Genomic DNA, 22667 nt, shown 5'->3' with positions numbered 1-22667 from the left:
GTATAATATTATGTATACTGTTTCCCTCTGGCGGGATGACGGCGCTGATGTAACAGAGACAGCAGATCCAGGAAACAATTTTGCGCAAGCCTGCTGTAACGCTTAGCTGCGTATTAATTAGGACTACTATCCCCAGCAGATAGATACTGTAGGCAGCGTATAATATTATGTATACTGTTTCCCTCTGGCGGGATGACGGCGCTGATGTAACAGAGACAGCAGATCCAGGAAACAATTTTGCGCAAGCCTGCTGTAACGCTTAGCTGCGTATTAATTAGGACTACTATCCCCAGCAGACACGCAGTAAACTGAAGACGGTCACAGGCAGCCCAAATATAGTATTTTTCCCCAATGTTTTGGAAAAAGCCCACTGCCTATATAGCCTGAATATCTCTTTCCCTGCCTCACCAGTACTGGCCCTATACTCTGTACAATGACTGCAGACTGAGGACGCAATGCTCTGCACGGCCGATATACCAAAAAAAAAAATTGTGCAACACTGCTAAAAGCAGCCTCAACAGTACTGCACATGGTCAGGTGTGGCCCTAAGAAGGACCGTTGGGGTTCTTGAAGCCTAAAATCACTCCTAACGCTCTCCCTATAGCAGCTCCGGCACCAGCAGCACTTTCCCTGATCTCTGTCAGAATGCATCTGTGGCGAGCCGCGGGAGGGGCCGATTTATATACTCGGGTTGACACCTGATCTCGCCAGCCACTCACTGCAGGGGGGTGGTATAGGGCTTGAACGTTGCAGAGGGAAGTTGTAATGCCTTCCCTGTCTTTCTATTGGCCAGAAAAGCGCACTAACGTCTCAGAGATGAAAGTGAAAGTAACTCGAACATCGCGTGGTGCTCGCCTCTAGTAACGAGCATCTCAAACACGCTAATACTCGAACGAGTATCAAGCTCGGACGAGTACGTTCACTCATCTCTAGTGCTAACCAGTGAGCCACCATTTTCAGAGACCTATTCAGATTGGCCAAGGATGGAAAGTTGGGTGCACATGCTAGCCCTTTAAGAGTTTGGTGAGGTGCATACACCCACCCTTCAGGCAACAGAGACTGGGGGTCCTAGGTTACAGAAGTATGTCACATCTGAAAAGAGGAAAGGGATGGATACCACGATCACCGGATGAGGGAGGCAAGAGGAGCCGATGGCCATGGTCACCGACTGTGACTATAATTTGTTGTAGATTTCTTCGCAATCATCATTTGGTTCTCAGTTAGATCATTTCTTAATTAGATGAAGCAGGAGACATCTAGTCATGTTTTCCTTTTTGCCCCCATCATCCTCTTTCCTTGCTTTTCACACTAATGAAGATACTAATAAATCTGACTATAAAACTGTAATGGTGTGTTCTAGCTCAATAAATCTAAATAAATAACACCGCCCTGGGGGATAACTTATGACATGTGTTATCCTGATTCATTCTGTATAGAGGGGGAAATACCTCTGAAGCTGCCTGCACGGGCTTGAAATGGCTGAAAATTAGTAAACACCAATCGCCTTATGTTAGACTAATAAAAAGGGCCAGCGTACAAGAGGAGTGTGCGAAGGCTCCGCATCTCCCTTTACAGAAACTCAATACTCCCTCGCTTCTCTTAAAAGCAATAAATAGCTACATGCTGTGGTTAGAGCTGGAGCCTCCCCTAAATCAGTCATTCTCTCCCCTCTAAAACAACAAACTCAATAAAACCTACTGGAGAGAAAGAAAGAGGGGAAAAATGATTCTTAAACTGCCGGTGGAATAATATTGTGCGCTGCAGGACATGGTTGTACGGGGTCCCTGACCGTGTGACACTGGCCCTATGAAATTACCATTCACACTATATATAGTCCTCTGATAAGAAGAATTGCTAGTGCCAACATATTCCGCAATGACAAAGTATTGCGGTTTTGTGTTTTTTACACTGCACAACTATCATGCGAATAGATGTTCGGAATTATCGCTAAAGCAAGTGGTTTGCACTCAAACGACGACTGGGCTTTTACACGGAGCGATTGTTGTTCAGTAGTTGTCCCTTGTGGAGAAGGAGAATATCTTCAGGCAAATTCATTCCTGGGCCACTCAAACCCCAACAACTGTGATTTTACACCAGACAGCTTTTGAACAACCAGCGACTATTTTTTAGTTAGGTTGGAACAAAACAAGGAGTTAGCGATTTATCACCCTGTTGATGGCTGTGAATAGGCGGAACGACTGTTTGCATTTGCTCTTACCTGCAATTATTCAGTGGATAGTAGTTCCGTGTAATGCTGCATCTAGTCAGAACGATTATTATTCAAAAAAGCGTTCAAACGAATGAAAGTGACTGATAATCATTTGGTTTTGGGGCTTATTCACAGGAGTGTATATCGGCTGTGGTTTTAATTTAATATATGCTACCATATCAGCTGTCTTCCCCGTCCCGACTTTCTGCCTCTCTTCTCCCCTCCGGCAGTTTGAAATGGGAGGGGACGAGGCAGGGGTGGAGCAAAGCTCTACCCCTCCCATTGCTGGCTGTGGACAGGGGGCGGGAGCATGCGCTCCTGTGAAATTCCACAATTTAAAATTGGAAGAGTGAAGTCACTTTTACATGGCACAATTATGGTGCCAACAATCGTTAAGTGATTACAGCAAATGTTTTTGCTTGATAATTGCTAGTTGTAAACGCACACAGCAACCGAGCAATCAGTGATAACTCATTAGATTCTCGCTGATTGGATATTTTATGCGGACCTAAGGCCTCATCACATGGGCAACATCGCTGGTCCGTGCGATATCGCTGTGGTTTCTCGCGGTGATACTGCGACTTCGTAGGGCTACAAAGTCGCATGTGCTGCTAGAAAGTCGAGCAACTTTGTAGCACCACAAGCGGGGATTTTCAGGAAGGGGGGGCTTGAAATGTAAAACGTACCCTGAATGTAAGCCGCAGCTGAAGAAAAAAATGTTTAAAAAAGTATATATCACCTAGAAGCACTGTCCGTGGCTCCGCTGCAGCTTCTCCACGGGTCCCGGCACTGTCCATCTTCTCTTCTGGCCGGGAATTGAAAAATCAGCGCCTCCTGGAAGCGCTGGCTGTGATTGGCTAACAGTTAGCCAGTCGCAGCCAGCACTCAATAAATGGCACTTATTGGTTCATCGAGCGCTAGCTGTTATTGGCTGACGCTTAGCCAATTACAGGCAGTGCTTCTAGGAGGTAGTGATTTTTCAATCCCCGGCCAGAAGATGATGAAGAGAATAGCACTTCTAAAGTGATGTATACTGGTATTTTTTTTTTCCCCGGCAGTTAGGGCTTAGATTATGGCTTTGACAGTAGGATTTCCTACTGTCAAAGTTGCATTGCAACGCATGAAAATCGTGTTTTCGTGTGATGCAATGCAACAGAGAGGAAGGCTCCATAGGAAAATATGGGCTACAAAACCTCACGAGTTGCGGGCATATCGCCGGACCCACAAGGTTTTTGTGTCTGGTTGTTGCACGCTACAAAACATTGCATGTGTGAAGGAACCCATAGGAATGCATGGGCTTCTCATACATGCGATTTATAGCATTGTAGCAACGCAATAAAATTGTGCGAATTCGTCGTCCGTGTGAAGGAGGCCTGAAAATCATTGTTCGTCTGCAGCAAATCCTCTGGTATAGACAGGCGCTATACTGATTTGCTGACGAGTGGCAGGAGGGGTGACTGGAGGTGCGGTACTGATTCAATGAATGATTGAATCGACCCAATTGTTGTTCAGTGTAAATGTATGTCATGCGAACAATATACAATTGCTACATCACCACTTTTACATGCTCGTTCCAATTTATATAGCAGTGTTAAAGGGTCCTTACACAATAGGTACATGGCACTAATTCTGTCCAGTGGACAAGCTACTTGTGTGATGGACAATCTAAACAAGGGCTAATTCATATGGGCGTAAGTGTATTTCAGTGTGTGGTGTGTAATCAACCCGCTGAACGACTATACACAGTAGCATACTGAGTCTGTATTGTCTGTGGTACCACAATGCAATTTTCCATAGAAATACTATATTTCAAGGAACATTGTAAAAAAAAAGCTGCAATCGTTGCAAAACTATGTCAGAAACTTTATATAATTACATGCATTTTTGGTCACACTTCTTGCAAAATGGTAACAGCGCAGTTTTATTTTTACCTGTGAATGGCACATTGTATTTTACAGCCCTACTAACATAGCCAAGAAGCCAGTCAACTTTTGCCTGCCAAATAAAAATCATTAAAATATTTCCTTCTATGATTGTATTGTAAATTCCAGACAAGACTCAATAGGAAAAGATAAGATAGTAAGATGGCAGGTAGCCTACTTACACACAGCAAAGATTAAAGAAGCGTAAAAGAGAACATAAAATGGGCAAACAAGTGGTGAGAGCATTCTTGTAACCGGCCAGGTATATGTGACTAGAAATTCATGAACAGAGCAAGTAATTCATCCAATCGTCTTTTATGCTTCCATCTTCTTAAAACACAAAGATCGGCATAACTGGGACACAAGAAGAATTATAGTGGAATTGCCTTTACCCTTTCATTTTTAGTAATATAGTGGTTTTCCCACAAACCCATAAAGACATAAAGTTGCTTTGACAATTCTGAACTACAGAGACATTGATATATCTCGAGCCAAAGGCATATGTACCTGCAGGCCCTTGGAGAAGGGGACTTACACATGCTTGTGCTTTGCTACTAAGTGGTGAGAACCCATGGAGGACCTCCGTCACTAGAGAACAACATTGTTAGCAAGCAAGAGGGTGGGAAAGGCTCAAGGATTATGGAAAGGGGGTAGAGAGGCAAACAAACACCAAGCCTTTTTTGTCCAAAGACTGGCACCATATTGGGGGCCCCATTTTAATCTTTTACTATGGGACCCCTCTGTTCTGTGCATGCCATTTTCTTAGCTCTCACTATTGGGTTGAGACTAGAGATGAGCGAACGTGCTCGTTTAGGACAATTACTCGATCGAGCATCGCTTTGTTTGAGTAACTGCCTACTCGGGTGAAAAGATTCGGGGGGCGGCAGGGTGTAGCAGGGGGAGCTCTCTCTCTCTTTCCCCCCCACTCCCCACCGCAACCCCCCACTCACCCCCCGGCGCCGCCCGAATCTTTTCGCCCAATTAGGCAGTTACTCGAAAAAAGCGATGCTCGATCAAGTAATTGCTCTAAACGGGCACGTTCGCTCATCTCTAGTTGAGACCTGGACCTTGGTAAGAATTATCCTAGAGATAATTCATTAATAACCAAAATGGGTTCCTGCCTTCTAATTGGTTTATGCAGGCAGGCAATGTTCCCACTAAGTATTTGTAGCTACCGAATGTCAAATAATTAGCCATAAATAGAAGGGGTTGTGTCACAACGTATAACCCCATTGAGAATGTGAGCCTACGGGGATCCGCTGATGGCCTGAAGTCCCAATTTTAGCACCTCTGGCAAACCTCCGGGGAAGCCACAGCATGGGTAATGCAGTATTAGAGATCAGCCAATCACATGAATGGCTGTCCTGTTATAATAGGACAGCAGAAAGTCTACCAGGAGCAGAGCTGCTCTTACTGATGTAAAAGATGGATTTAGAGGGTGAGGGGTCGCAAACAGGGGACCAAGCTCTACAACATTCATATGTCCTAACAGTACATATCAACAGGAGATGTCATCTTGGTGCAATTCCTTTAATGAGAATAGTTAATGTGGTCTGTGCCCAATGGGCTACTCACCTTTTCAGTCTACAACATTGTTTCTGCAGCAGAAAGACAGACAAAAATGGGGAGACACCCCCCACCTCACTCTGATTGCTACCAATGCTCCCCCAATCTCTGTCACAGACTGCTCCCTATACCCCCTGTTGCAAACACACTGCTCCCCTGCTCAATGTGCCCCCCTTTCACACAGACTATTACTGAACACAATGCATTACACAAAGAAAAATGTTACCATTATACAAGGCCAAAATAGTACTATTATACAGACAACTGTTTATGTCCCTCTTGCAGACTGCTCCCTCCTGCACAAACACTGTTGCCCTTAACCCTCTGTTACATAGACTACTTTTCATGCATTCCCCTCCTCTCTGTCTCTTTCACATGGTTTCCCATCACAGTTTACTCTGCTCTGTACACACAGACTGCTCTCCGCTATCCACCCCTTTCACATAGATCTCCTCATACCCCCCTCCCACACACTGCTCACGCCCTTCACAAAGACTGCTCCCACACACTACCTTCCAACTAGCTTCCACTGTCCTTAGCAGGAAGCTGAACATTTACTGTTCAGCTTCCTGTTTCCTCCCTGAGCTAATCATAGAGATGAGTGTAGGTTGGGGATAAAGAAGACTGTGCAATCATTAAAGTGGTCATCCTATTTTTTAAGGGAAATCTGTCACCATCTTTTTGCAGCTCTCACTGAGAGCAGCATAAGTTAAGGCCCATTTACACGGAGTGATGATCGCTCGAAGATCGCTCAAACGACAGTTGGACTGACAGCTTTGAGCGATCCTTTTGCATAAACTATAAAGTAGCTACTCAGCTACTTAATAGCTATTTAGTGCGCAAATGAAGCCTTTAGCTGAATGTAGTTAATAGCCGGAGGGCTCTTATCTGCTTTCAGTTCCTTTGCCGTTTATTTATTGTACATTTATTTTTATTTTTTTAAATCCTTGTCATTGCGGAATGGCTGCATGGCTTCCATTGAGTTCAATGGAAGCTGTCCGTGCGGAGCCCACACAAAAATAGAGCATGCTGCAATTTGTGCTCCGCAAGCGGAAAATCGCAATTGATTTCCACTCATGTGCAGGAAAAAGTGTTTTTCCATAGCATGCTATGGGTGGTATTTGCCGTGGAATACAGGGGCAGACGCCGCTCCGGATTCCGCAATGCAAATTCGTCTGTGTGCAGTCAGCCTAACAAGAACTCATAGAATCGTATCCAGTGAGTATTGTCTTGCAATGTGTAGAAAACTTGATCTGCCATGTTGGACTTTTTCAAGCTGGAGTTAAGACCCATTTACAGAGCGAAAAATCACTCAAAAGCGATCGTTTGAGCAATAATCGTTCCGTCTAAACACGCAGCCATCATGCACTTTTCGTGCACTGCTACTTGATCATTAAATTCCAGCCAGCCTAAAAATCATTGTGTGATCTTATCAGGATCGCACGCTGAGGTTTCTGCGGATAGTGCTGATAGCATTGTTTCAGCTATTTAACCTGTTGGAGAACAAAGGAGCTGAATGCAGATAAGAGCCCTCCGGCTATTAACTGCTTTCAGCTAAAGGCTTCATTTGCATGCTAATAAGCTGTTAAGTAGCTGAGTAGCTACTTAATAGTTTATGCAAAATGATCGCTCAAAGCCGTCACTCAAACTGTCGTTTGAGCGATTTTTGAGCGATCATCGCTCCGTGTAAATGGGCCTTAAATCCGAACCAATCTAATGGATTTGTAGTACAGCACATACGGAAAATCTAGGCCGCAGGTGACCCTCATACAGAAAACATACATAAAGAGCAGAAATAGGTTAGTACAGACTGTGATAACCTAGCTGCAATTATTTTCAGAATTTCTAAAGAGGATAAGGATACACGTTGTAAGGATATCCATCCTCTGTTACCCCATTGATAAGCAAAAGAAAATCAATCGAGCAATGCATCTATGGATATGCCACTGTGTCCGGTATAACATTGAAGAAGACATAGTTTGCTAATCATGGAGGTCCTTAAAGTCGTACTCCCTCTGATCACACATTAATGGCCTACCCTAGGGAAGATCTGTAATATCTCTTTAAGGATTTGGATTCTTAAATTCACGCTCAACTTTTCTAGAGTTCTTGCAGGCTTCATATAATAAACACATTTCAAGGTCAAGAAGCTGTCATAGACTCAAGCAGTGGCAATATACAGACTAGCCAAACGATGGTTACAAGAAGATATCTGATTCCCAAACTGGCAAATAATGAGGGCTGATTGGCACTGCACCCTCTCTGACTTTTCAGATTTTGGCTACAGGATGAATCTTAATGAATAACGTCTTGTGCTTCTAAAGTAGTAGGTTGGATGTTAGTGTGACATTTCATCTGTCATGTACAATTTTCAATAGGCTAGCAATCGTGCAAAAAGATGCAGATTGAATTTCCAGCTGTAGTTCCAAAGACCGCAAACTGGTCATGCATCTTGAAATCAGTTTGCTGGAGAACTGTTCCAGGCCGGAGCCACATGGTGTACATCGATGAGTCACACTTACTTCATCAACGGCATTTCATTTTTATTATCTGGAAAGTGCACTGCACACTGGGTTTACCGTAAATGGAATTTTACTGATAAAAAATACCAATTATCTTCTAGAATTTGATTTCTGATTTTATCTTTTTTTTATTCTGTTTTCCTGCCTGAGATGCTACAACCACAGCTACAACGATTTGCAGGCACCTGGGCATATGAAAACTAGTCCGAACACAACCTATTGACATATGGGAAGGTGTTATGAGCATGCTCTGTGACATGTGAAGAGACTGCTATCCCTAGAAAGGGAAGAGGGTGGAGAAGTTGTCCTCTTTTTCCTACTGTCAATAGTCGGTCTTGTCTTATGTGCCTCCAGAACATTGCCACTGTGTCCAGTAAAACCATGCCAATTAGGCATTAACGCTCACAGCCCCCTGCAAGCAGGACTTCCACACTGGAGACGCAGGGTGCAGGCTGTTACTGTCCTGCTAGCGTTAAACCTGAAGATGGAGGAGAAGCTGGCGTTAGCACTTTGAGGGGAGCAGGAGGAGGCAGGAGCCATGGTACCACTCTTGTTCTCTGGCTAACTAGACTGACTGCTTCTGTGGTGGTAGCATTGGTAGAGCATAGTTCTTCCATAGCCAGAATCTCCTACTAATATGCCCCACCGTGTAACAGCACAGGAGCAAGCATCACTGGGACGAGCTATTGGGCATTGTTTGGGGTATTAAAGGTGTTGTCTTGCAAAAACAACTCATCCCTGATCCACTGGATACATGATAAGTATTGGATTGGTGAGGGTTTGATCACTTAGACTCCATCGAGATGAGAATGGGAGTCCTGAGTATGAATGGAGTGGTAGTCACGCATGCGCATTGATGCTTCATTCGCTCTATGGAACTACCGGAGATAGCCAAGTACTTGCATCTGACATCCCCTTTAAATTTGACCAATTTGAAGGCTACACTTCCTAGAATTCTCTAGAGCAAGCTAGACATGGAACACACAGGGAATCCTGAAAGATTTTAGCTCTAAAATCTGCAAAATTGCAAATGTGGCTCTAAACTATATAGTCCATGATCTAAATCAGGATCATGATAAGGTCATGTATTTACACAAGTATTTTAATGTACAGTTTATTAATTCTTTGGGAATATAGCTCCTATATCTACATTTCAGTCTCTGCAGGCTAAATCAGCAGAAACTGCAATTCCTCTATATCTGACCATAGTGCAAGCACTAAAACAAGCCTTAATCCTCTGGATTCCCAACGAATATTCACATTTAAAAATAATGCAATTATTCCTGCAGAACATGGTGATCCTGGAGATCTGTGCTCAAGCCTGCTGGGCTCTGTCACCTCAAACGACCAGAACAGTAATGCTGGAAAAATAAGAGTCTAAAAGCCTGTGGTTTGGGGAACATTCTTGCAGCCACACCTCTGAGTTCTATAAAGCATTTCAGTTGGCGCAGGGCTCCATACAGCAGTAAGGCTTCATCCTAGCAGAGATCCATGCATTCATATTGCTGTGGATAGCTTGGAGGAGTGTTTGCTAAGGCAAAACGGTTGAGTTAGTAGTACAGTGTCAGTGGCCTAGAAACCTATATTGTACTAAAAAGACCAAATATATATATATCTATATCTCAGGAATGAATGTCTAATTTCTATAATAGTGAATGTAAATAACACTAGACTTCCCACCACACCAGAACTACATCTACTCCACCGTACTAGTTTCTAGATGAGATTATCAGTGCTTGCTTAAAGGGGTTGTCCCGCGCCGAAACAGGTTTTTTTTTTTCAATAGCCCCCCCGTTCGGCGCGAGACAAACCCGATGCAGGGGTTTAAAAAAAAAAACGGATAGTACTTACCCGAATCCCCGCGCTCCGGTGACTTCTTACTTACCTTGCGAAGATGGCCGCCGGGATCTTCACCCTCGGTGGACCGCAGGTCTTCTGTGCGGTCCATTGCCGATTCCAGCCTCCTGATTGGCTGGAATCGGCACACGTGACGGGGCGGAGCTACGAGGAGCAGCTCTCCGGCACGAGCAGCCCCATTCAGAAGGGAGAAGACCGGACTGCGGAAGCGCGTCTAATCGGGCGATTAGACGCTGAAAATTAGACGGCACCATGGAGACGGGGACGCTAGCAACGGAACAGGTAAGTGAATAACTTCTGTATGGCTCATAATTAATGCACAATGTACATTACAAAGTGCATTAATATGGCCATACAGAAGTGTATACCCCAACTTTGTTTCGCGGGACAACCTCTTTAAGGCCCATTTACATGGAGTGATGATCGCTCAAAAAAAATCATTAAAAACGATCGTTTGAGCGATCATCATTGCGTCTAAATGCGTGACCATCATGCACTTTTCGTGCACTGCTAGCTGATCGTTAAATTCAGTCCAACCTAAAAATAGTCTAGTCATTCAGCCTTATTAGTAGTTCTCCCCGGGTAGTGCTGATAGCATTGTTTCCTGGTGAAGAACAAAGGAACTGAAAGTAGATAAGAGCCCTCCAGCTATTAACTGCATTCAGCTAAAGGCTTCATTTGCACGCTAAATAGCTATTAAGTAGCTAGGCAGCTACTTAATAGTTTATGCAAAAGGATCGCTCAAAGCTGTCACTCAAACTGTCTTTTGAGCGATCATCGCTCTGTGTAAATGGGCCTTTAGAGTTGCAGCTTTGCAACCACTAGACTGCCACAGATTTTGGACTACTGCTCTAGGTCATGCTGGTTACAGTGTGTGAATATAAGCTTACTAACATTAGGAGATATATAAAACATATTCAGAAAAGGTACCTTTAAAACGGAGCAGCTATCGTTTAGTCGCTCAGAAAACCCATTGAAGCATATAAAGTTTGCTTTTACACAGAGCGAAGATTGTTGATTAGTTGTTTACTGAGATACTGATCATAGTGGGGATCTCCATGCAAATTCTTTCTGCAAGTCTTTCACATATGAGCAACTGTGACATTGCCCGAGAGGACTATTGATCAACCAGCGACTATTTTTGTGGTAAGCTGAAATTAAACAACTAGCGACTAGTTAGCGACTTATCACTCGTCACACTGTTGGTGGTCATATTTACAGTGAACAACTATCATTTGATTTAGCTCTTTCGAGCAGGTATTTGGCTGATAGTCGTCCCATGAAAAGGTACCTTAAGTTCATAGAATGGTAGAGTTGGAAGGGACTTCCAGCGTCATCGTGTCCAACCTTCTGCTCAATGTAGGATCACTAAATCATTCTAGACAGATGTCTGTTCAGTCTCTGTTTGAAGACTTCCATTGAAGGAGAACTCACCACCTCCCGTGGCAACTTGTTCCACTCATTGATCACCCTCACTGTCAAAAAGTTTTTACTAATATCTAATCATCAGTTTCATCTTTCCAGCTTCTGGTCTTTCCTTGTGCACATAAGAATAGGGCTGATCCCTCTGCGCTGTGAAAGCCCTTCAGATATTTGTGGACAGCTATTAAGTCTCCTCTCAGCCTTCTTTTTTGCATGCTAAACTTTTCTAGATCTTTTAACCGTTCTTCATAAGACATTATTTGAAGACCTCTCACCATCTTGGTAACTCTTATCTGAACTTGCTCCAGTTTGTCTATGTATTTTTTAAATTGGGGTGCCCAGAACTGGACACAGTATTCCAGATGATGTCTGACTAAGGAACAGTAGAGGGGAATAATTACCTCACGTGATCTAGACTCTATGCTTCTCTTAATACATTCCAGAATTGTGTTTGCCTTTTTTGCTGCTGCATCACAATGTTGATTCATGTTCAGTCTGTGATCTATTAGTATACCCAAGTCTTTTTCACATGTGCTGCAGCTTAGCTCAAGTCCTCCCATTCTGTATTTTTTCATTGTTCTTACCCAGTTGTAGGACTTTGCACTTCTCCTTGTTAAATACCATTCTGTTAGTCGCTGCCCACTGTTCAAGCTTGTCTAGATCTTTTTGAATCCTCTCTCTCTCTTCACTACTGTTAGCTATCCCTCCTAGCTTTGTGTAGTCTTGAAATGTGATCAGTTTCCCCTCAATTTCCTCCTGCAGATCATTTATAACAATGTTGAACAACACTGGGCGTAGGACAGAGCCTTGTGGTACCCCACTTGATACATTCTTCCAAATGGATGTGCAGCCACCTATAACCATTCTTTGAGTACAATCACTCAGCCAGTTGTGAATCCACCTAACGGTTGCCTTGTCAATCCCATGTTTGGTCATTTTTTCAATAAGGATGGTATGAGATACTTTGTCAAATGCTTTATTAAAGTCAACACATACTATATTTCCCGCATTTCCCCAATCAACCCAGTTGGTGATTCTGTCATAGAAGGAAATTAAATTAGTCTGACATGACATGCTGGCTCTGGTTAATTCCTGCATTCTCATCCAAGTACTTGCATACATGCTGCTTAATAATTTGTTCAGAGATCTTTTATATAGACATCAGGCCCACAGGCCTGTAGTTTCCTGGATCCACCTTCTTCCCTTTTTTGAAGATAGGGACAACACTTGCCCTTCTCCAATCTTCTAAGACTTCTCCTGTTCTCCAGGAATTTTCAAAGATTATAGTGAGTGGTTCAGCAATTACCTCCGCTGCTTCCTTCAGTATCGTAGGATGTAATTCATCTGAACCTAAAGACTTGAATTCATTTAAGTTAGCTAAGTGTTCCCTCACCATCTCTCTGCTTATAGATAGACCTGCATTCTTTTATTCCTTCAATAGCACAGGGGAGATCAATTGATGTTGAATTTACTTTCTGAGAGAAAACGAGATACAAAATAGGGATTTAAAAGTTCAACCTTCTGAACATCATTTTTAACTAATTTACCATTTCATCCTGTAAAAACAACCTTTAGCATCTTTGACTTTTCTTTTGCTTTTGACATACCCTCAAAATCCTTTATGATAGACATGACCCTGACCCAACTTTTATGCCTGACTGCACATACAGGGGTAGATGTCAATCACTGATAGATCCGCCCAATGCCTGTTCAGCTCTAGCCTGGGTGAATAAGTGCTGCTGTATCCTTTCTATTGCTTTTGGTTACCCTTTTGTTTGGCATTGCTGTGTCAGTATATCTCTCCAGGAGTTCCTATAGGGATAGTCAGGGCCCAGAAGAAGATAGCAGGGCTGTCCTTATCAGGACAATAACTCTGCTTGCAGGCAGCAGCTCCTCACTTCCTTGTTTTGTAAGGGACAGGTTTTTCCATCTCCTGGAGTGGTGCTCACTGTCCTGCATTGTGTGGTGTATAATACTTGCATTCAGTGTTAATGTCACCCGGTATCCGTGCTGAGCATGGTGCTCTTGTGCTGCACGGACGTGACAACAATATAGTTATGAGATTTCCAAATCATTGCATTCTTTTTTTCTTTACATTTTACATAGCGTACAAACCTTTTTGGAATTGGAGTTTAACATAGTGGTACAGGTATACCGCACACATAACAGGGACATATGGGGTAAAATAAATTCATTAACAGGTTTCTGGAACCATTATGCATTAAAGGGTTATGCCCATCATAGACATTTATGGCACATTTACGATATGTCATAAATGTCTATGATGAAAATACCCTTTTAACATGTTGGATGAACATTAGCAATAAAGGAAAGAATTTGGTCACTGAAAATATTAAGGTAAACTGTGATGTTTTAAGGTGTACTTGAAGCTCCTTCTTAAAGGGGTTGTGTAGTTTGCAAATATAAAAATGTTTAACGGCTGGGCATGAGTTAAAATACTCATGGCTGGGCATACTCTCCAGTCTTTGAAGCTGTGTACTTATATGAAGGTGTTGAAAGGGGTTAAACTGAGTGTCTTTATTCATTTTCAAATACAAAATCCTAAAAATAAAACTATGCCAATCCCCCACCCCTCTACAATTGTCACAAAAAAGTAAAGCAATTAAGTAATACATATTGTGGGAGAATTAGCTACCGTAGAGCGCGGGGTTGCAATGTGAGCGGCTGTCAGAGACCACAACAGCATATAAAGTCCATACAGGCTTGGCCTGTGTTTATTTAAAAAACGTAAAAATAAACAAAATACAGCCTTAAAGGGGTTGTCCCGCGCCGAAACGGGGTTTTTTTTTTTCAACCCCCCCCCCCCCCCCCGTTCGGCGCGAGACAACCCCGATGCAGGGGTTAAAAAAGATCACCGGACAGCGCTTACCTGAATCCCCGCGCTCCGGTGACTTCTTACTTACCTGCTGAAGATGGCCGCCGGCATCTTCTCCCTCGGTGGACCGCAGGGCTTCTGTGCGGTCCATTGCCGATTCTAGCCTCCTGATTGGCTGGAATCGGCACGTGACGGGGCGGAGCTACACGGAGCTACATGGAGCCCCATTGAGAAAAGCAGAAGACCCGGACTGCGCAAGCGCGTCTAATTTGGCCATTAGACGGCGAAAATTAGACAGCAACCATGGAGACGAGGACGCCAGCAACGGAACAGGTAAGTGAATAACTTTTGATAACTTCTGTATGGCTCATAATTAATGCACAATGTACATTACAAAGTGCATTAATATGGCCATACAGAAGTGTATAGACACACTTGCTTTTGCGGGACAACCCCTTTAACTTCAGGCATAAAACAAAAACCTGCTTATCCAGCACTTACCATACAGAGGCCGTCCCTGACTATACGGACGGCATGCTGCAGCTGTACGAAAACCACACGCTTGTACCAAAGTCCAGTTTGTCCCTTGGTAAGGGATAAGGCGTCTCTTGAGACCAGCAGCTTCCAGCATCTAGCTGCACCCGGCCTCCTCCCTGTCTGCATCTTTGCAGACTTTATAGGCTGGGTTAATTACCTAGCCTCTACACCTGGGGAGCTAATCCCCCTAATAAAACCTGGAGTGGAGGGGGTGGAATGAACAGCCCCACTACCAAGCCTGCCATCCATTCCAAAAAAACAGGCCCAACACATTTTGAAAAAAGCATCTCCAGCAACTAACTGCTGGAGATTACATCACATCCCTGGTTTTTCCCCGTGTCCCATGCAGTGATACATGGACTCCCTTCATACCCACTGGACATAACATCTGAACCGGGGTGAAATATAGCGACCATCCAGAATTAACCCGTTCAGTGTCTCACAATATGTAACAGGCAATGAGGCAGGCGCCCAGGTACCATGATACAATACAGCAGATTACAGTATACATGCCAAGATACTGTATGGGGATTATTGGCATGCAGCAAGATACGCCCGGGGCACACGAGAGAAAAAGGCTTGTGTGAGAGCTCCACACAATACCTACATTTTCCCTTTGAGGATCAGTCTACTATCAGACTTTTTTCCCCATGGTAGCTTGGGTGGGCTCTTGGTTTCCTCCTCAGTGGTCTGAGACTGAGCACAGCAACACACTGTACTGTATAATCCCGCCGCCGCACTAAAGTTCAGGATGTGGGGAGGTGAGGAAGACAGCATGACACCTGCTAGCTACTTGACAGTAGGCAGAGGGGTCGTTCACTCAAGAGGCAGGTCCTATGGAGGAAGATGGGCCCCACTGCTGTGCCAATATACGTAAGTGACATGATGTCATCTTACCATTTGACACAGCACAATTAGCTTAGTCTGCTGCTCGAGGGGAAGGGGCTTGCTATGTCTGAGTTTATTTGCCTTGTGGTACTTGTGGGGGACTTATACACAAGGAACCGCACCTATTAGTTAAGTCAAAGCCTTAGCTGAAAGCTCCCTGTTGTCGCATTGTAACAATATGTAGGAAGAGCTTCCCTTTAATTCAGCACACCAGCAATAACTAGTTTAATTGAAAATGCTAAAGATTATGTGCTGACAAATTTTCTTGGAACCGTCTTGTACCACCAGTTCCATAATTCTCACAGCAGGGGATGGTATAATACAAGCGTGATAAACTGTCATGTGTTTGAAATTAGTTTTATTTTGCACCAAAAATCTTTAATTCACAATGTTTTTTTTTTTTTCCTACAGATGGGAAAGCATCTGGAATCCTGGATTTTAACTTCCTAACTTAGTGGAAACTGGAATATATTTGGGCACTTGTATCTAAATGAAGCAGCTGCAGTCTCCAAACACTTCAAGTTGTATGAATTTGTGCTGCACTAGAAATAAATGAGAAAAAAAATAATAAAAACAGAGAGCAAACACTGTCCTATTTGTCAGTCTGCAAGCTTCTGGAACAATCTCGTAGAAATTTGGCAGAAGAGCCGGGCCTTTCATACCTTGGATTTTTGCATGTTTTTGGTGAAGTGCCTGATGGGTTGGGCTTATATAATGGGCTGGGTGTCAACTGCAAACATAGTAGCGAAGGGAGAGGATTCTGATACCTCCCAGACAAATCAATTTAAAGGTGCCTATACACATTAGGGCAACCTGCCGTTCCAGAAACAAAAATGGCCACACCACTTTCTCTGACTACCTGAGGCACACTCTGCTTTAGCATGCATCATCAGTCTAAGGCACTATACACCTGCTGTGATTAACCAGTGCTGTCCATGTGAGCAGTACTGGCCAATCACAACAGCTTGCAGGGTCTTAGACTACTGATGAATACTAATACACAGAGAAGCGGCCATCATGGTTTATTATTTGTCTTCTGAGTGTATATATTGATATTTGTATCCCAATAAAATTTGAGTTTTGATGGATTTTGTCGTTTCTTACATTTTTCATGCAATCTTTTTTCTTTGTTTGATTATGACAAGTGAGAACCAATCATGTTTCAATGCCTAAGTGTGTGCACTAGATCACTAGTCATCTAGAATGATTTATTAGAGGTCAGGCAGTTGTTTGATTTGATCATATATAAAAACACATAGTCCTGCTCTGCCCTGTATTATTACACTCTTTATCCATAAATGTAAATTTTTTTCTATAGGCGTACAACTATTGGGCTTCCTTTTAAATTGTGTCAATTTCCTGTTGGTTTAGATCTCCTGTCCTATACTACTAGGGTCTTTTTTTCTTTTCAGTTCATTTGAGTGTATCTCACCCAGACAACCCCATGTTGATACAGTCTATTAGCGCATATGGACATTAAAGCGGGAGGTTCCACATTCAGGACCCCAAGTAAAAATGGCAACACGGCTCTATCAGATCTGGCCCATCTATGTATTATATAGTCACCCATTCATTTGAAGCTGGCATGTGATACCACTTTCCACCTGCAGGGGAAATGTAGGACCGGACAAAACTTTCTGCAGCAATAACAGCTGATTGCCAAAAGTTCCATGTGTCAGACCCCTAAGCAGCTGTTTCTAAAGAAGTCTTGATAAAACATCTCTTTCAATGATCAGACCTATTCTTTTAGATACATATAGGTGAAGAACTACTATTGATGCTTCTGATGTGTCTACAGTGATACTTACGATTAAAATCCTGAAAATTAGACCGTTAGATGAGCGGGGTGTGGGAGAGACAATAAAGTCGAGAATTATTACCATTCCAGGACAATGCATACTCACAGGGCTTCTATCTTGTGTGTGAGCTGGAGGAAGAAGGTAATTAAATGTCCCGGATAAGGTCATATAGAGGTGATGCTGGAATTAAACCACGACCGCATGAGATAGGGTCCACACATTCCTTATTAATGGCAGTGTATAGCGGTATAAGAACAGATAAATGTGTGCAATATTTCATTGGGGGATATAAAATTCCACTAAGAACTGCAGATGTTCTGGAAGTAATTGGTCAAAATGAATCCAATCCCCTCCCCCACTTCATATAATAAATACATGACAATGTTCATTGTAGTAAGGGTCTTTCTACACGGGCGATTTTCCCATGCAAGTTTTAAAAGTTGCGAGATGTACACAACTTACATGGAAATGGAACCTATTGCTTTCAATGGTTCTATCTAAATATGTAATTGTCCTCTCGCAGCGGTGCTGTGACATTGAGGAACTACAGCACGTCCTATTTTTTTGCGATATCACAGGAAAATCAGCCATCATTTGCTATGAGTGCGTTAAAAAAAAACATTTCACAAAATTTCCTATTGTTAAAAATGAACATGAAAATCACGTATTCAGCGATGCGATTTTCTAGCAATCTGCATCGCACCAAAATAGAAAATCACATTTTTAGGGCTTATTCAGATGACCGTATATCGGCTGGGTATTCACGCCGGACGATATACAGCATCTCTCTCTGCAGGGGGAGGAGGCTGGAAGAGCCAGGAGCAGTGCTCTGAGCTCCCGCCCCCTCTGTGCCTCCTCTCCGCCGCCTCTCTGCCCCTCTGCACTATTTGCAATGAGAGGAAGCAGAATAGGTCGGGGCTAAATTCCATGAATTAGCTCCGCCCCATCCCGCCTCCCTTTATTGCAAATAGTGCAGAGGGGCGGAGAGTTGGCAGAGAGGGGGCGGGAGCTCAGAGCACTGCTCTCGGCTCTTCCAGCCTCCTCCCCCTGCAGGGAAGGTCATCGTATATCGGCCGGCGTGAATACACGGCCGATATACGGTCGTCTGAATAAGCCCTAAGAAGCGCAAATTTCTCAGACTGATATCGCACGTGTAAATAAGGCCTAGATTAGAAAGACAAACATATCTATTGTACATTTTTAGGCTTAATCATGGCTAACAGCAACAAGAAGGCAATAGGTAGAACCAGCGAGTGATTCTTTTGTCTTTTTTTTTCCTTTTGCGATTTTTAAAGGGTTAATCCGGTGAATTTTTTCCCCCTTTATTATGCAACTAGTCTCACAGTATATAGAAATCGTCTTGTATTACCTTGGTTAGTTATTCCTTACTATTGGAAACTCCTGGCCTCCTCCTCAGATGGTCAAATGATCTCATTCTGACCAGCTTATATCTACTTGGGTTTATGTGCTTTCAAATTACTAAATTTTCCAGTCAGCATAAATCTTCTGATGGACCCTACCATACAAGCTCTTTAGAGGGACCCCAAAAACTCCTATCACAGTTACTGCTAATGATTAGAGGCTCCTGTCACACAGTTATAAAGAAAAAGAGAGCCCATCCCATCCTCCTGACTATATACTTATGATCTGTAGTGATCTGTTATTTAGATGAATACAGCAGGTAATGGCAGTGTCTTCCAAGCAGGCAGAAATAGTACAGACTGTAAAACCATCCCTCGCACCTGCAACTGGGTTCTATTGGTTTTTGCCAGGTAACACCTGCTGACTATTGTGTTTTTAAATGTTTTGTCTCTATTGACTAAGATTTTACTTGTGATCTATATATATAAATACGAAAGACTTCACTGACTGACTGACTGACTGACTGACTGACTGACTCGCCACTAATTCTCCAACTTCCCGATGTCGTAGAAATATGAAATTTGGCATGAGCATTGATTATGTCATAAATAGGCAAAGTTAATGGGTCCCAACTTGATTATTCAATTCTAAGCGCAAAATAATTAGCGTCCAAATTTTACGTACGTAATCGAATTCTCTCACTTCCTGATGTCATTTTATATAAAGGAAACGTTGCATGGTTACCTCCACATGGTGTTTCCTGGGTAACGCAAAGAACCATGCAAAATGGTGAACATATTTTTTTCCTCGGTATCTCTAACCACGACTTCATAAGATTTTCCGTGTGAACACCAGATAAACACCAGTACCAAATTAACTTGGGCGAAGCTGGGTATATCAGCTAGTATGTATATACATCTTTGTGTATCTGGGCTTTGGTGACTTGACAAAGGCTGCGGCGACAGCCGAAACGTTGGCATCAAGCCCTGGTGTGGCTTCAATAAAAATGGAATGCTTTTAACTCTATACATTTAAGCTATTTGGGTACCCTGTTTTGCGGCTCCAACATATCATTTCTTGCTGGACTGTAGCTGGCCATGCGATGCTGTGCTGATGCGTAGCATGGAGAAAGTGAGCAGGGAGAAATCTCAGCATCAAGATGGTGGCTGATAAGCATCAGACAGGAGGCTGTACTGCAATGAAACCTCCAAAATGTGAAAGACAATCAGGGGAGGGGTGCAGGAATGGAAAAAATGTGTTTTTGCTGGAGTGGCCCTTTAAAGCTGCCCACATCCGTTGGAATAGGCTAGTTAGGCTTAGCAAGCTTAATCAGCAATAGTAAACTGACAATTATCAGGACCACTCTGGTATTGAACTTTATCCAGTACAAAGGACCGAAATTGAAAGATTATACAGTTCAATTCCTTTAAAGGGATTCTGTCACCAGGTTCATGAAGTTTGAGTAGGAGCTGAGCTCTGTGTTATGGAGGTGGGCCATGCCGGCTTCTCCCAGTCCGCATCATTCAGACTGACAGCTCTGTCCACTTTTGTGTATAGGCAGAGAGCTGTCACTCTGCATGCTGCAGGCGGGAGAGACCGACATGGCCCACCTGAGTGACTTGCAGCTTAGCCAAACTTCATGAACTTGGTGACAGTTTGCCTTTAATCCAGCATTTGATAATCCAGAAAATCTAATAATCCAGCATTCCATTGATGCCGGAATAAATGAAGCAACTGTGTATAACAGTATATTCATATGTAGGAGATCTGCATCTCAATCAGCAGCATAATTTGTGCTGCAGAGCCGCTCGAAAATGCACACCATTGTTGTGGATCCGCAGCAGATTGCACTCTGTTAATTGGAGGGGTGAAGACTGCTGTAGATCCCCATCGAAATCTGCACTAATGTTGCTGATTGTGACGCATTTTCTTATTTTTTGGATTTTATTGTGGATTTTCTGCACCAATTCCGCTACGTGTGAATGTATCCTAATGCAATTCCCTATTTCTAATAGCTTCACTTAAACGTTGATATCGTAGACATAAGGTGAGGTTCACATAGAGATTTCTGGATACAATGGGAAAACCTATCTAGCACATTTGTTCCCATGCTGGCAAATGTCTTGTGCAGCTCAGATGGTCGTCCCAATTAACGACTACCAGGGCATCCATCTGACTGGGGCGAAACTCTTAATCCACAAGCCCAGCTTAACACATGGCAAGGCCCAATTATTACCAAATGTTTCTCCTATCGGTCTGCCGTTCCCAGCGAACCTGTTATCACTCCCACGCTCACCATTAGATGCTTATCGTATATGAACAGCTGGTCCAGTGCCACAGCTCAATTCTTTAGTGTCCCCTTAGCACGAAGCCATAAAACTGAATAGCAATACAAGGATGTGTGGGGGTTGAGGAAGATGTAATGGGGGATTGGTTGAGGGATAAGAGGCAGGTTCCAAAAAATGATACACAATAGCTGCCACAGGCAGCCAGCTGTCTCTGATTGATTTGTTCTTTCACAGAACGCTACATAATGTATGCACCCCCTCAACCTATTGAAATCTTGCCAAAAAGGACAAGATGCACATATGTGGACTTAGCGAAGGGGTTAAAATAAAGACAAAGCCCTTTAAAAAAGCCGTGTCATGATTCAGCTTGGAGGACTCAGCTGCTCGAATGTTTATAAACAAAGGGGCTAGGCGTCATGTGTTGGTAAGCGCTTACACCAGACCCGCTCCCTCCAGATATAGCAGAGCTCAGCTTGTCTGGCAAAACGCATCACAGAGTCATTAGTGCTTTTACATAGGGCTGCTGCTAACATTATTTTAAGGATTAGTTTTAGCGATGAAGGACAAATTTCACTCTGCTACATCCATATATACCGTACTATGATATATTGTGGCTCATTACAGCTCAGATGGTTCTATTCTCCTGCAACATAACATGACACAAAGCTACAGAGCGCAGAATGAAAATATCTTTGTAGAAGATGTTCAGATCCAGTCCCCTTCAGGGCCTTTAACATGGAATTTGGTCTCAAGACGCAATGCAACACGTGGAAAGTTCTGCACGCTCCATGCAGATTGCAGATTTTGATGCAGAATTAAAAATTGCTGAAGGCTAATTCCACACGGGCGACTGCGATATGCGAATTACTGCCCGCTATTGCGTTCACCAACATGCGATTTCAGTGCGGATGTGAGGCGTCTTTGTATCCAAACCGCTTCGCATCACTTCGGGGAAGGTGGATCACGGAGTGTCTCCCATTGTTTTCAATGGGGAAACCTTGCATTGCACTGCGTGCACCTAGCACATGGTGCGATGCTGCCGCCAACCCCACTAAAAACAATGGGTGATGCAATAGCATGCTCAAAGATGGGACATGCAGTGTGATGCATGGGGGAAATAAATAAATCGCTCATGTGTACGGCAAAAACACATGGCATCTATCAAATTCAGATCCTCTCGCTCAATAGCGGTTTGGAAGTGATTCTCATTGATTTCAATGGGAAACCTCGCATCACACGGAATGCGAGAGGCATGAGATGCATTAAAAGGTCCCATTCGAATCAAGGAGCGATGTGTTCCGAGGAACACGAAAAGATAGGAGATACCGCTCATGTGAATGACTCCGTTCAAAAGAATGGGGTTCATATTCGTGGGGGATTTGTGTGCCTCACTACATACAAATCTCGAGCGAGAATCTCAGCTTCGTGAAACCGGCCTAATTCTACTAGCAATTCCGCA

This window comes from Eleutherodactylus coqui, chromosome 6 (assembly GCF_035609145.1).
Source record: "Eleutherodactylus coqui strain aEleCoq1 chromosome 6, aEleCoq1.hap1, whole genome shotgun sequence".
NCBI lineage: Eukaryota > Metazoa > Chordata > Amphibia > Anura > Eleutherodactylidae > Eleutherodactylus > Eleutherodactylus coqui.
This window is presented reverse-complemented; position numbering follows the sequence as displayed.